The 14,071-nt window shown below is 47.0% G+C and overlaps 1 protein-coding gene across 2 annotated transcripts in view; it reads right to left on the bottom strand.

The window, feature by feature from the left end:
• Positions 1–14,071, bottom strand: part of GABRB3 (gamma-aminobutyric acid type A receptor subunit beta3) — a 1,060,293-nt gene that overhangs the window by 210,111 nt on the left and 836,111 nt on the right. The gene's annotated exons all lie outside the window — the stretch shown is intronic.

Below are 14,071 nucleotides of genomic sequence, written 5' to 3'. Positions count from 1 at the left end.
GATACTGGTGTTTGACCATTCTCATAGGCTACCACCGCTTTTGAAAAGGAAGGTACAATAGAATGGGAGCAGAGACTCCCACAGAATGAATGATTGGTCCTTACATATACTAAGTCACTAATATCAGTGACACTCTGATTAGCATTACAGTGAGCAAGTAATGATACTGAGCAACCAATTTAAGTATTGAAAAATGAAGCAACTTAAGATGCTGAATCTTTAGTACTACTCTACTGAGAACAGAAAGCCACAGCTGCTACTAAGCCACAAAAAATACTGAGCCTTTGAGAATACTGGGAAACAAATATAATCAAGACACTCATAAAAATGAGTCACTGCACTGGAACTTATATTTCTAGAGGTTATATACCGTACCAGCAGATTTCTCACCTTATGAATTATCTCCCCAGGCTCCAGACTTGTCTGGAAAATATGTTCCTAACAATGGTATTTCAGAGCTGCCAGGTGGTGCCATGCAGCTCCAACTGGGAAACTGCCTATACAATGAATCCCGAACCCCACATGCCTTTGTTACACAGGCTTTACCATGCATGTGACATTAACAAATATGCCTTTATCACGCATGCCATTACAATGAATTTCGTTGTGAAGACATGAATGGTAAAGGCATATTCGCTATAAAAGTTATAATGGTAAGTACAGGTACGTCTTAAGTGTTTTTAGTATTAATAGTTTTTACACACATATATATGTGTAAAACCCAAAGATTACAGGGATGTTATAGTTAAGATTTAGCATTTAAAAAACCTTAGAAATTCACTGAAAAAAAGCAAAGGTTACAGGGACGTTATAGTGTGGAAATGAGATTAAAAAGAACTTAGAGAAGGCGTGGCCGGGCTAGATGGCCGAGCGGACGCAACCCGTCTCGGCTCCGGGTCCGCGCGCTGTTCCGGAGCTGATATTGGCGGTCCCCCGGGGTTCTGTGGGCTGAGCTCGGCTCCTACACGCAGCGGAAGATGTAGCGCACTATTGGGGAGCCCTCATCTGCCCTATTCCACGCAGGATCGTTCCTGGTTCGGCCTTGGAGGAATCTTGTGGTCGTGCGGCAAAATGATATGCTGATCTGACCGACGAATCCTGCTGGTACCCGTGGGAGATGTCACTTGGGGACCCTGACCTTCAATCACGCTACCATCGCCAGAGGTGAGGCTGGGACCCATTGCGACTGCCGGGGTGCCCTCGCTGCTTTCCCCCCGAGGCGCTTTTCAGGCTGCACTGCGCCGCGGCCCGCCTACCTGACTCTAAGATGGCGGCCGTCAGTGACATCGGTGACGCCGACTCCTCACCGGACTCCAAAATCCGTGCTCAGCTATAGCCAAACATCACTTAGAGGGCCCACGATCTGGTGGCACCCACCTGGTCAGGTGGCAGATAGCCCTACGCATCGCGCCCCTCTCTGCCGCATGGTGGACGGCATTTATGCTTGCAGATGGTCGCAAAATGGCACCCTCCCTCTCCTAGTGAAGGGCCTATGTCTGCTTCTGCCCACCCTCGCCGGGACCTGTGGATGATGAGGATAGTGGCTGCCCACATTGCTATGCGGACTCTGTGGCCACCTTCAGCGCAACGACGGGTGGCCCCTTAGAGTTGGTCCGCATGCCGCCCAAGAAGGGGACGACCAGAGCAACCACCAGGGTCTCTGACTTCTTCATGGACTCAGACAAGCGCCCGGTGCTACGCGCATACGACGAAGCAGCCACTATGGCTCTCACGAAGGCGGATCTCCTGGCCATGTTCAAAGACTTTAAGATGGAGCTGCGTAAAGATCTTGGCCAGGACATTAAATCAACCATGGAGCAGCTGAAGACGGATTTGACCGAAAAGCCAACTTCCCTCCAACAAGACGTGGATTCTGTAGGCATCCGAGTGCTAGACTTGGAGGCACATCACCAAGATCAAGAAAAACTTACAACGGAACTCCGAGATGATGTTCGATCTCTCCGTGACCAGTTACTTCAATCGCAACTCAAGACAGAAGACCTTGAGAATAGGGCTCGGAGGGAGAACATACGCATTAAGGACCTGGAGGAGGGCGCAGAGGGGCCTGAACTGGGGGCCTTCCTAGAGGGGCTCTTAGCAGAAATCTTGAGTCCCCAAACCCTCAAAATAAAACTTGAACGGGTCCACCGAGTGGGAAGTTTGCAAACTGGCGAAAAGAGAAGGCCCGAGACATCCTAGTGAAATTCCACTCCTTCAAGGTCAAAGAGGCAGTCCTCATAGCGGCTAGGTCGAAAGGATCCATCTAATTACAAAATCGCACATGTACGATCTACCAGGACCTAGCGCCAGCCACTCTAGCACAAAGGCAGTTTTCAGACCAATCACTGCCAAACTACGAGATGATAAGATCAGATATCGATGGACTTATCCGTTTGGACTTAGTTTTGAATTTCATAATAGACAGCACCATAACTCTGACCTGCAGGAAGGTTTGGATCTTCTTGGTCTCTCCACAGAAGACAAAGGTTCCGCCCAGGACAAGACCAGTGAACTTCACAGGGCCGCGCCGAATGCGTCTGCGTAGTCTGCAGGCTCGCGCAGAGACCGCAAATGAACCCTTGACGAGTGCTTCATGGAACTGTAACATTTCTGTACCTCGTTGGAACTGAATCTAGCAATACCATGACCACCAGATGCTGAACTGGGCACTGCTTGGACTCGATGGGGGAGGGTGGCAGTACATCACTCCTACTGGCTGCCTTACCCTCCCTGAACTCATGTTATTGTCTGCCGTGCAGGGTATGCAGCACCCTGCATCGTGATAGTGACCGGACACACTGTGCTCCTCCCTTGTTGACGTCAGGTTTGCTTTGTTATATGTTCCATATGTGTATACTGCCTAGTTCCTCTTTCTCAAGGAACACTATGGTGTTGCTGGTGTTGAGGCATGTGAACAGGTCTTAGCCGTAACAGGTGGGGGCTTGTCTTTGCGACAACTTATTAGCACCTCAAAGACGCTTCTCTGTTAACCCTATTTGCACTGCTCCGGGATGGGCGCAGACGGGGACCTCGGACCTGCCGCCTCCCCGTATTCCTGGGGCGTTTTATTACCCCTAGCAGGGACCTGATAATGTTTTTTTGTATTGGATTCAAGGTTCGAATTTTGTTTCTTTCTTTTTCTAGGGTTTGATGGGAGGGGTTGGGTGAGTCATGGTGGCGGCTTTTTAACACCTTGTATGGATAGGTTTACAGATCAAACAGTAATATTTCACTTCACTAGAGGGGGGTGTGCTAGCCCTTGGGGACAATTGATGGCACGGGTCACGTCAGGCCTGGTGGGGTTTTCAATGAGATGTTGTTCTATCTCCTGACACTATGACAATTACCATTGGTACCTGGAACGTTAAAGGCCTCAACTCCCCTCAGAAACGTCAAAAGGTATGGAAGCACATCATTGATCATCACCTACATGTAGTTGCCCTGCAGGAAACGCATCTAGCTAGGTCTGAGGACACAAGGTTCCGACACAAACACTACCCACTGAGTTATAGATCCTCAGCACAAACAAAACACAGAGGGGTGGCACTCTTATTTAGTTCCTCCACAAAATTCCTACCACTGGATGTACTACGCGACTAAGATGGCCACTGGATTATTGTAAAGGGTCACTTAATGGGGAAAGTTTGCACCTTCGTAGCGGTATATGCCCCCAATACTGGCCAGACGATCTTCATGCACACTCTTCTGGGGAAACTATTGGACTTTATGGAAGGGCCGCTGGTACTCATGAGCGATTTCAACTTAACTTGGCAAAAATACTTGAATAGCACTCGCCTGCAACGCTCAGATACGGGTTTCTTCTCCCCGGACATTCGACAACAACTTCACGACATGGGCCTTTTAGATACATGGCACACTTTATATCCCAACTCTCGAGACTACACATTCTACTCACATGTCCATCGTACATATTCACGTCTCGATTACATCTTTATCAGCCAGTCGCTCATGGGCGCCCTACAAGAAGCCAAAATATTCCCTCTCTCCATATCAGATCACAGTCTTCTTGCAGTCTCTATGTCCTGGAGAGTAAACTCCTCTGCTTTTCCCAGGTGGTACTTCCTGACTGCGCTTACGCGGGATAAGGAATCCTGCATTAAACTAAGGGAAACTATCTTCCGACTTGTTAATGTCAAAGAATTCACTTTGACATTAACAAGTCGGAAGACACGTCGGAATTGATCACCTTGGACGCCTTTAAGGCGGTCTTTCGGGGGAAGTGCATTTCCCTTAATTCCGCATTAAATTCGCAACGCACCAAAGAAAGAGAACTGTTGGAGACAGAACTGACCACCACCGAACAAGCTCATAAACTGAACCCCATAAGATAAACCCTCTGCAATCTGACAGCGCTTAGGGGTAAACTTCGAGTCACATACGACAACAGGGCGGAATTCACACTACGTCAATTATTCTACTCTCAGAGCAATAAGATTGGCAAACACCTAGCTAGACAGCTCAAGGATAAACGAAAAAGGGAGTACATAGGCGGTATCCGGGGCTCACATGGGGACCTCATCCATACCGACGAGGAAAAAGTGGAGATCTTCGGTTCCTTTTACAAAACCCTCTACACTGGGGACCACTTAGATCCCGACGCCCAACGGGATTACCTCCACTCCCTTCATCTCCCGCAGGTCTCCCCAGAATGGAATGAGCTACTTTCCGCCCCCATCACCTCCGAAGACGTTACCTCTGCTATTAAGGCTCTCAAGCTTCATAAAACCCCAGGTCTGGACGGATATACCGCCCTATTTTACAAACCTTTTGCCCCCGATATTACCCCGCATCTTACACGGCTCTTTAATAAGATGGCGGAGGAGGATTCAACCACCAGTTCCCTATCGGAAGCAATGATCACTGTTATACCCAAACCGGGGAAGGACCCCCATGCTTGCGCCTCCTACAGGCCTATCGCTTTGCTCAATCTCGATGCGAAACTATACTCCTCCATTTTAGCTAAACGGCTGAATGATCTCATGCCCGAGCTCATACACCCAGATCAATCGGGATTTATTAAGGGTCGCCAAACACACGATAACACCCGCCGAATTGTACACTTAATTGAGAAGGCCAACAGACGTCGGATTCCCGCGGTCTTAGTGGGGTTGGACACGGAAAAAGCTTTCGACAGGGTGGACTGGAGTTCCTTTTCCATACCCTCATGGCCTTCTGCTTTGCACCCAACTTCCTCACTATGATTCTGGCTAATTATCTCCAACCCCACACTAAGGTGATGGTCAATGGTGAGCATTCGTCCTCCTTCTTCCACTCCAGAGGTACCAGAGAGGGGTGCCCCCTCTCTCCCCTACTTTTTGCCCTTAGTATCGAGCCCCTAGCAGCAGCAATTAGAGCAAACCCAGCAATACCGGGGATACCTTTCACGGGGGAACAACACAAAATCTCCCTTTTCGCTGATGATGTCCTGTTAACACTCGCGGATCCAGCCACGTCCCTCCCACCCCTACAGTCGGAGCTAGTTCAGTTTGAAGCAGTAGCGGGCTTTAAAATAAATCTAGGCTAGTCATACATCATCAACCTCACACTCCCTCCAGCGGAACTCCGCAGGCTCCAACCTCTCACGCCCCTCCAATGGATCACTTCCTCTATACAATACTTGGGTGTCCAGATCACACCTAGAGTGGAAGGACTCCCTCCAATGGATCACTTCCTCTATACAATACTTGGGTGTCCAGATCACACCAAGAGTGGAAGGACTCTATGCCGCTAACTTGCCCCCATACTCACGCATATCCAAGCAGAACTCAATAAATGGAAGGCCTCTTTCTGACCTGGTTGAGTCAAATCCACGCCATAAAGATGACACTTTTCCCCAAGCTCCTCTACTTATTCCAAGCTCTGCCCATAGAATTGGAGAGGGACTTCTTTCGGCGCGTTAAGGCCATGATTTTGAACTTCATCTGGCAGGGGAGGCGGGCTCGCTTCTCCTTTTCGATACTTCGTTGCTCTAGAGCGGAGGGTGGGGTCGGACTCCCGGATTTCCATTCATACTATAAAGCCGCCCAATTACACGTTCTGATCGAATGGTCGAAGAGTGAATCTAACAAACACTGGTTACATATGGATCGTAGTGTGACCGGACGGACTATATGAGACCTGATCTAGCGCCCTAAACAAGACAGACCCAAGAACACCTACATCAACACTCCTACACGCACAACCCTTAAGGTATGGCACTGAGTGGCTGGTGACGAGAGATGGACCTCTTTTCCCTCTCCTTTCACACCGCTTCATTTTAATCCTGCATTCCCCCCGGGTTTACAGGCGGGTCCATTTGATGCTTGGACGGAGGGAGGATGTCTAGCCCTAAGACACCTCTTCCATAATTTTGACCCCCTTACTTTTGACAACGCAAAAGGGATTATGGCCTAGAGAACACAAAACAATATCGCTATAACCAATTACTGCACTGGGCTCTTACACCACAAGTCTGGGAGACGGCTACTCGTCCCCTCACAAAATTTGAATCTTTTCTCACTAAGGCTACCTCTATAAAAGGCGCGATTTCCTTTATATATAAGTTTCGCCTTACCAATACGCTTTCCCACGCTACATGTCCATGTGGGAAGGAATCCTACAGCGAGACATCTCGGATGATGAATGGTCCCATTCATCATCTGACATCATGAAGTTCAACCACTTCATAGACCTCAGGGAAGCACACCTTAAGACCATGATGGACTGGTACCTCCATCCCTCCAAGCTTAGACAGATCTTCCCTAATTCGTCTGATATTTTCTGGAGGGGTTACGGGCTATTGGGGGACTTCCAGCATATCTGGTGGGACTGCCCACATATACGGCCTTTCTGGGAAGAAATACTTGTACACATTAAAGATATGCTGGGATACCCTGTCCCAACTACTATGGCAGAGGTTCTTCTGGGACTTCGTGACCCTTCCTTGGAACACCAGACCCGGGCTGATAAAGCTATCATGTGGCTCTGTATAGGGGTGGCGAAGTTCACATTGGCGGCCGCCTGGAAAAGGAGAAGCTCCGGCAATCTCCCTCTGGCATTCTAGGTTATGAAACTGCCTAGTCTGGAACGAATGTCGGACATCTTCAGGGATCATTTTAAGAACTTCGAATTTAAATGGGGCCCCCTGGTCACCTTTCTTTCCCGTGGTCTACCATCTGCTGTCTGCCCTTCCTCTTTCAGAGCTCTACACCTCTTTCAGATATGAAGTGCAGCCTATCAAAATAAATTGAAGAACATGTTTTTTTATGTGCCGCCACCATATTGGGGAGGGGGAGGGGAATGGTAGAGGGTTGGTTACTTACCTTATGTTCAATGCTCCACAGTTGGGAGCGGTTCCAATACGTACTGTAGTACTCTCTGTACAACACCTTCTGACTAGAAGGACTCAAGGGCGAACCATCACGAAGGACAATGGGACACTTTTTTTTTACTTTGTTTGTTGCATTGTACAGGACACAGGGATTTGCCCTAAACCCAGCACCATTAGAAACTGTACCCCCTACTTATGCACTACATTAAGATTGGGTCGAGGACAATCTCTGGTAATGTGTAGCTCTACACAGTCTCAGTCCTATACATTTCTGTAATGTCATCTGTGTGGTAAACGTGATGGTAATATCAAATGAGGTACTATGTCAAATTTCAATAAAAATATGTTTGACAAAAAAAAAAAGAACTTAGAAATTCACTGACAAAAGCAAAGATTACAGGGACTTTATAGTTAGACTAAGGTTTCACTTGTACAACACCATTAAAATTCAGCAGTTACGAGTTAGCTGAGCTAACTATAACTCGTGACACTGGAATGCACTGCTTATATGGACTTACAGGGACCAACTGGAGGTAACAGGAAGGATAGTTGGCCCCCAAGGACGTCTTTAGGGGCCAACCACACGTCCTGTTACCTCCAGTATATTGTCAGTAGGAATTTAATTTGGATGCTAGAAAGGGCCAGACTCCGGAGTGACTTCATATCTAAGGTCAGATGGCCCTGTAACAAAGCTTTGGCCCCAGTTAACCGCTTTGGTTGGCTTCCACAGCCTTTTTCCCATCCCTTACTGTTTCTTTTGGTGCTGGTACCCTCTGGAAACCTCTGGCCGAAGGACAAGTCAAATGTTTACTGTATGCAGATCACACATTCACCATTACTAATATGGATACATAATTGCCAGCCGTAATGCCCATAGTCCATTTCTTCTACCAGTTTTTTGGATATAAGATTAATTTGAGTAATTATGATGCACTATCCATGAAGAACATCAAACAGTGGTCAGCTTAGGTACCTTACCTGTTCTTTGCTATGTTTTGATGAACAAAGGTTTAGAAAATATTGTGAAGAATAAACTCAACATATGTCCTGCACACACAATGATGTCGCCCACTGGTCACATCTAGGGCACTCTTTTGGGAGAGAATTTAGGTGATTAAGTTGACTCTAGCACTACATACGAGCTACCTGTTCAGGATGTTACCTGTTCTCATCTAAAATAATTACTGACTTGCATAAAGCTATATCCGAGAAAATCGGGATCGTTCAGGTCACAAGTATATGCAACCTTCATATTGATCATAGGTTCGCTCTAAGGCAACTGAACAGCCCACACGTCTTTTGTGGCAACGTTTGCTGAACTGAAACTATACCCTTGACGAATGGCCTGCACTACTCACCACCCATCATCGGCCCCTCAGAGAATGCAAGCTCATATTCTCATGCTACAAGTTCTTTCGCAATTGATGTTGTGCCCCACTCTGCCCAAAACTTCAGAGAACAGGGCTACCCTACCACTCCACATCCGCACTGTGACCTGATGCATATGCTATGGCACTACCTCAACCTCCAAAGATATTGTGCTGAGGTGTGGTAACAAATGTTGGTTGGTTCATCCATACATGCTTTGATGCATCTAGCCATTTTACATGATCTGATGGATGTGCCAGACCTTTCAACACACTGAAATAGATTGCTGGATATGCCCAGGCAACAGCCAAGACCTGTATTTTACTGCACTGGGGAGTGCAGCTGCACCCATCTAGAGGAAGGTTTTCCAAACTTGTGAGTCGCCAGCTTATTTCTGGTGGGTTACAAAAGAGAAATTACAAAAAATTGCCTTTACATTGATCATTTATCTTGCCACATTTGCTTTGCTTTAAAGACAAAGGTAAAGAAAGACATTAAAAACAATCTAAAATCAATTACATTAATTAAACAATAATTCATTGTTGTAAAATTCTGAATAAATCGTTTAATATGCGGTTTCAGTTCCATGTTGAGGACGGAACCTAGTCTGAGAGTGTTGCAGTAGACTATGAGTTTCTAAAAAGCCGGAAAGAATCGAATTAACATATTTCTTCAGGATTTTACAGACCATGGGCAGAAAGGAAATAGGACAATAGTTTCTCAAGACGTCAGGGTTTAGGCTTGGTTTTTTCAATAATGCCTTGGTTATGGCATGTTTCCAAGAGGGTGGAACTTGACCAGTGGTGATATAAAGATTTATAACATCCAGGATAAAAGGAAGCACAACCTCTTTCACTCTGCACAGCAGATGGGGAGGAGCTGGATCAAGAGGGGAACCCGACTTTATTTGATCGAAAATTCCTGACAAAGTATCCAGGTCCAGTATTGGAAATTTCTCCAATGTGTGCTTGATGTGGTCGAATGGCTCACTTATGGCTGAAAGGTCACTAGGACATGGAGAACCAGGGAACATGTTATAAATATCCTGAATTTTTCCATGGAAGTATTCCGCAATTTCGTTGCAGCGATTCGCGGATACCATAGGAGTATCAGGAGATGGGAGCTCTAAAAGGCTCTTTGCAATGTGAAATAATTCCCTAGGGGCATTGGCTGCTGAATTGATTTTTTCTTCATAATAAAGCGCCTGAGATTTTTTGATTTCAGATTGATAGAGTCTTATAGACTCTCTATATTTTATTTTAGTGAGATCATTAGATTCCTTCTTCCATTTCCTCTCCATCTGTTTACAGGCCTGTTTAAGTAGCCGTAGGTTAGACAAGTACCACAGAGAGATTTTCTCTCTCACCCTGCAGTGGGTCATTTTGGCAGGGATGACTGTATCAAGTGAGGACTCCACCCAGTGTGAGAATTTATCGGATGCTGAAATAGGACTAGAGCCAAGAATAGGCTTTGAGCTATTAAGCGCAGCAGGACAGGATTCCACTCAGAGGTTGGCCCAAGGACGAACTTTCCTGGTGATAGGTTCTACAGCAGAAAGTTTAGTTGGATCCTTTAAAAAAATAGGGTTCAATGAGTGAACCGACCATGGCACAGGGAAGGTTGCCCCCACCAATAGCTCATTGTTGTTGGTAAAGACGGGGTCTAGGGTATGGCCTTTATTGTGAGTGGGGCCTATGACTTTTTTAATTAATTGAATCGCTGATCGATCTTGTGTAAGACCCCAGACATCTGATTTAGTTGGTTCATTAAAATGTAAGTTGAGATCTACTAGCCACCTCAGGAAGATATTTGAGAAATTGCCCACCCACACCTGGGGGACGATAGATTAGGATTCCTGAGAAGGTGAGCGTTGCGGAGAGCGAGCTGGCGAAGTATGAACTTTCACAGTCAGGAACAGAATTATACTCTAAATGACTCTTTGAAAATAATGGCAATACCACCCCCTGCTGTGCGACCATGTTGCCATGCGGTTATGATAGTTGCCCGAAAGTGAATCCCCCCCCAAGCACTGCCACCTCTCCTACAATCCCTCCACTCAAACAGAAACTGCGGTGGACCGGGAACCGTAGGGCAGGCAGAAAGAGTGAAAAAATGCAAGTAGGTGGAGAGTTGCAAGATTACAAGTTTAAAAACAATATTCAAATCGCTAAAGTTGCTAAGATAACAGGTTTAAATCAGGTTAAAACACTTTTACAGAGTCGCTAAAATCACGAGTCTAAAAATACTTTGAATAGCCTGGTACCTATCTCAGGCTGTTGAGCCGCTGCGCGTACGTGCTGCCAAGCAGTTCTAATAGCAGCTGCCCGGAAGTGAATCACCAATCTCAGCCTGTTGAAGGCGGGATCACCGCCAGTAGTTGTCTCCCACCTTCTGGCTACGCCAGACTTCCTGCAATTGCCGGGGTTCACTATCAATGTGCCGAAGACACACCTGACTATTTCTCAGATGCTTATGCGAGAAGGGTATACCGTTCCTCCTAGTCTGGGGAGTTAGTGTGAAGAGTACACTTACCCCTAGGATTGAGACAAAGTGGGGGATAATGTCTAGACAGCCTGGGAGCTAATAGCATGTGATGGGTGGGAGAACCCACACTGGTGGAACTAAAACCCTCACACACCCAGCAAGCTAGGTGTCATGCTTCATCATCTGGGTTTTGCTCCTCGTCGGGTCGGCGCTGCAATTCCCGACGGGCTCCCAAAGATGGGGCTCTTTAGCGGAGATCTTTTGTTCCTTGCCGAAGGTGAGTGCAAGTGAGGGCCAGGTAAGTGTAGACGTTGGTGATTGTATTCTAAAACAGGGTTGGTTAGTCTGAATAATGAATTTTATTCGGTCAGTAAACCACCCTCTTAAAAACAAGATGAGTGGCGGTAGTCTGGACACAATGGGTCAAGGACTAACTCTGCTCTACTCAGATGGTCAACATGTTTCTTGCCTCATGGTCAGGGGGATCCAGCGGCAATTCATCAGGACCAGTGAAAGGTGAACTATCTACAAATTGTGAGGGTGTAAAACAGGATATTAAATTATAGTGGTAGTGCCTGGATAAAACTACCCTAGGGAAGTGTCTGGAAAACTTAACACTTCCGCATTGGAATGGCCTAAAGTTATAAAAGGTGCCGCTCCAATCGGTACGTGGCGAGCCTCTTGGGATGGCGTGTTAGCCTAAGTTCTGACGCCCAAGGGTGGTCTGCAAACCTACCCCGCTCCGCCGAAACCGGGAAGCGGGGTAGGTTTTATTGTTATTTCTCAGATGCTCCCATTTTATCAGAGCTATTTTGGATACAGAGCAGTTTCAGGATATTCGGGCCATGATTCTAATGTTTCAGGCTGATGGACTTAGGCTACTAGGTCTCATAGCTTCCTGCGTCCTCCTGTAAAACAAGCCCATTAGAATATGTGGGCTCTGCAGTGAGATCTGAAATCCAGTTGAGCACCGCATCAGGGTTATCTCTCCAACCTAGTCCAGATATCGGAGGTAACTGCAAAAGATCTGCAGCGGTGGCTCACAGAACCCAACTGGGTCAGCAGCAGACCTCTCTTGTTTCTTCATTGAGAGCTCACAGTAGTGCCAGATGTGTCACTTGTGGGTTGGGGCGGCCATCTGGGAGAGCATGGAGATCCGGTGGTCCCCAGCTGAATCTCAGCTTCACATCAACCTGTTAGATCTGAGACAATTTGCCAGTCATTTCTTCCTTCCATCAAGGGAAGGCTTGCTCAGGTGTTCATGGACAACACCACTGCCATTTGGTATCATAAGAAGCGGAGCAGCATGAGATTGCAGACCCTGTGTCAAGAGGCTCTGTGTCTTTGGACATGTCTGGAACTTCAGGGCATTTTCCTGATGGTTCAACAGCCGTGGGGCTTTCTGAACACCACAGCAGACAAACTCAGCCGTTGATGTCTCACCGATCATAAATAACGTTCCATATGGAGATGGTGAAAGGTCTCTTCTGTGACTAGGGAGAATCTTAGTTAGATCTATTTGCCACTGCATAGAACGTGCAATGTCAGCACTTCTGCACGCTGGAATTTTCAAGGCAGCTTTCGTTTGGAGATGCATTTTGTCTCAAGTGGGACTCAGGACTCCTGTACGCCTTTCCGGCGATACCACTCCTGTCCAGATTTCTCAAGAAGATCAAGAACTACTGGGCCCTAGTCATCTTAGTGGCTTCAAAAAGGCAAGGGGAATCTGTTCCTAACTCTTGAGCATGAGCATCTGTCCTACAATCAGGCCTCCCCTTCAGGAGGATCTCCTATCTCAGGAACAGGGCAGGGTCCTGCATCCAAACCTGCATACTCATCATCTACATGCATGGAGATTGATACTTGAGGCCCTTTAATCTCCCTCTGGAAGTATGCAATGTTATTCTGGCAGCCAGTCGTCCCTCCACCAAAAAGATCTATGCCTGGTGATAGACAAATTATTGGCTTGGTGCCCTGACAAATCTGTTGATCCTCTGTCTGCACCCTTGTCTGAAGTTCTGTTATTGGTCTTATCCCTTGCCTGGCAAGGCCTTGCTTTGGCGACAGTTAGAGGGTACCTTTTCGCCATTCCATATTTCCTGCGGTTGCCAAATCAACCAACCCTGTTCAAGTAACCTGTTGTGACTCGTTTCCTGAAAGGTTTACAGTATATGTCTCCATCTACACCTTTCATCATGCCCCGATGGGACCTGAAGTTTGTTCTTAGCTTCTTAATGTGTTCGCCATTTGAGCCCAACTCTCCTCTGAGACTGCTGACCATCACAAGAGCCTTCCTTGTAGCTATCACATCTGTCAGGAGGGTAAGCGAATTGCAGGTACTTTCAGTTCAACCCCCGTACACTACCTTCTTCATAGGAAATCTGGCCTTAGGACCTGTGCCTCCTTTTTACCAAAGGTGGTCACACCTTTTCATGTCGGGCAGACTGTCACACAGCATATTTTCTATGCACCCCTCACCCTACCAATGAAGAGGAGGGACACCATCTGCACAGAAAAAGACATCGATAGTGCCAAAGACTTACTGATGACCAACTCTTTTTTACAGTAGTGAAGAAAGGCAAGGCAGTTTACAAAAGAGCTATCTCCAGATAGACTGTCCTTTATATGAAAACTTGCTACGCAAGAGCTAAGAAGCTGCTCCCTGAGGGCTTAAGAGCTCATTCCACCAAGAGCTAAAGCTGCGGCCACTGCACTAGCTAGAGGAGTCCCAGCCCTGGATACCTGTCAGTGGGTATTGCTGCACACGCTTGCCAAAACAACTGCCTAGACAATCAATGTCTGGCGTGATGCCCCTTTCAACCGATTGGTTCTCCAGGACTTCTTAATGTTACAGTCCGCAGACCCACCTCCGGGGAGATATTGCTTTGG

The sequence above is a fragment of the Triturus cristatus genome, chromosome 8, assembly GCF_964204655.1.
Source record: "Triturus cristatus chromosome 8, aTriCri1.1, whole genome shotgun sequence".
NCBI classification, from domain to species: domain Eukaryota; kingdom Metazoa; phylum Chordata; class Amphibia; order Caudata; family Salamandridae; genus Triturus; species Triturus cristatus.
Note: the sequence above shows the minus strand (reverse complement) of the source record. Positions and strands in the feature narration are given on the sequence as shown.